Genomic DNA, 2494 nt, shown 5'->3' on the forward strand with positions numbered 1-2494 from the left:
GAAGAGAGGAGGAGAGAAGGATACCAAGTGCAGTGAGGAGGTGAGGAGGGAGGGAGGGAGAGAAGGGAGGAGAGGGGGAGAGGAAAGGAGAGGAGGGAGGGACTGAGAGAAAAGAGGCTGTGGCTCTATGCTGGAGGCTGTAGTCTGGGGAAGAAAAGATGAAAGGAGGAGAGGAGGAAGAGATGAGAGGCAGCTTCCCCGTGCTGTAGGCTGGAGGCTGGGGAAGAAAGTGAGCCTGCCTGCAGACACAGAGAAGTGTGGGGATACCAGCGGGATATGGGGCTTGAAAGCCTGAATGAGACGATATTTACAGAACTACGAGCCAATAAGTCTGTGATGTGAAGCCACTGGTTAATCATGTGATCTAAGCTCAGTGATATTTATGTGATCCCACATGAAACAATACTAGAGTTTACTATAGAATACTACAGTACTTAGTATATAATTCTGTAGTAAACTGTATTATACTATAGAAAACCGTACTTCACACTGTAGTATCCCTCGATCATGTGTATTACTTACTATAGCACGTTGTAGTATACTGTACAATACTATAGTAAATACAACAGTATGTCTGCAAAAACACTACAGTCTGCAAAAACACTAAACTTTTTAAACTATAGTAAATACTACAGTGTCCAATTTGCATATACATTGCCCATTCCCCTCCCCCATATCCCAATTTGTGCCACCCATGAGTGAGAAACTTACATGTCAAGTATTGACAATATTGTGCTCCATACAGGTTATAGAAGAGCAGAACTCTCCATTCAGACCACCAGACCTACCTACCTACCTCCCTACCTCCCTCCCTCCCTCCCTACCTCCCCTACCTACCTACCTACAGGTTGTAGAAAATGTGCTCTTGCAGTATTTCTCCAGTAGTTTTCCTTAAGGAGAAAGCCTCCACTTTCAATAAAGTCTGCAAAAACACTACGGTATATTACAGTATGCAAAAACACTACAGTAAATATCACAGTATACTACAATATGCAAAAACACTACATGAATTACTATAGTATATATTTCAGTTTTCTTTCAATGCAGTATTTATACTATAGTTATCTGTAAACACTACACTATACTACAGTACATATGACAGTATTGGCATGGGACACTTGTTTACATTGCAAAAGCAAGTGAAATAAACAATAAACAAAAGTGAAAAGACAAAACAACATCAACAAAAAACTATTAGAAATTAAGAGTAAACGTTACACTCACAAAGGTTTAAAAAAGATAGACATTTCAAGTGTTATATTATCAGCTATGTGTTTTAGCAATGTGAAAAGAGTTGTAGTACGAATAGTGGGGGATGATAAATAAACCAATAGATATTGGTGGTATTTACAATATTGTTTGTGCTCCACTGGTTGTCCTTTTCTCATGGCAACGGGTCACAAATCTTGCTGCTGTGATTGCACACGGCGATATTTCGCCTAACAGATATGAGAGTTTATCAATGTCTGATTTGTTTTAAAATTCTTTGTGGGTCTGTGGGAAATACAGTGCATTCCAAAAGTATTCAGACCCCTTGACTTTTTCCAAATGTTGTTACGTTACAGCCTTATTCTAAAATTGATTAAATAAAAACAATTCCTCAGCAATCTACACACAATACTTATTTACATAAGTATTCAGACCCTTTGCTATGAGACTCGAATGAGCTCAGGTGCATCCTGTTTCCATTGATCATCCTTGAAATGTTTCTACAACTTGATTGGAGTCCACCTGTGGTAAATTCTATTGATTGGTCGTGATTTGGAAAGGCACACACCTGTCTACACTACCGGTCAAATGTTTTAGAACACCTACTCATTCTAGGGTTTTTTATTTATTTTTTACTATTTTCTGCATTGTAGAATAATAGTGAAGACATCAAAACTATGAAATAACACATGGAATCATGTAGTAACCAAAAAAGTGTTAAACAAATCAAAATATATTTTATATTTGAGATTCTTCAAATAGCCACCCTTTGCCTTGATGAAAAATGTATGCACTCACTAACTGTAAGTCGCTCTGGATAAGAGCGTCTGCTAAATGACTAAAATGTAAAATGTAATGACAGCTTTGGACACTCTTGGCATTCTCTTGAGAGGATCTGCAGAGAAGAATGGGAGAAACTCACCAAATACAGGTCTGCCAAGCTTGTAGCATCATACCCAAGAAGGCTCGATGCTCTAATTGCTGCCAAAGGTGCTTCAACAAAGAACATGAATAAAGTGTCTGAATACTTATGTACATTTAATATTTTTATTTATAATAAATTAGCAAAAATGTCTAAAAACCAGTTTTTGCTTTGTCATTATGGGGTTTTGTGTGTAGATTGATTTAATACGTTACAGAATAACGTTTTCTCACTGAGTCTGTACATAATCAAGGAATTTCTTAATTTTGGGTCTGTCTCAGTAGTCAGGTGTGCTGCCAGTGTGTACTCTCTGTTTAGAGCCAAATAGCATTTAGTTTGCTCTGATTTTTTGTTGTTGATTCT

This window comes from Coregonus clupeaformis, chromosome 24 (genome assembly GCF_020615455.1).
Source record: "Coregonus clupeaformis isolate EN_2021a chromosome 24, ASM2061545v1, whole genome shotgun sequence".
Lineage (NCBI taxonomy): Eukaryota > Metazoa > Chordata > Actinopteri > Salmoniformes > Salmonidae > Coregonus > Coregonus clupeaformis.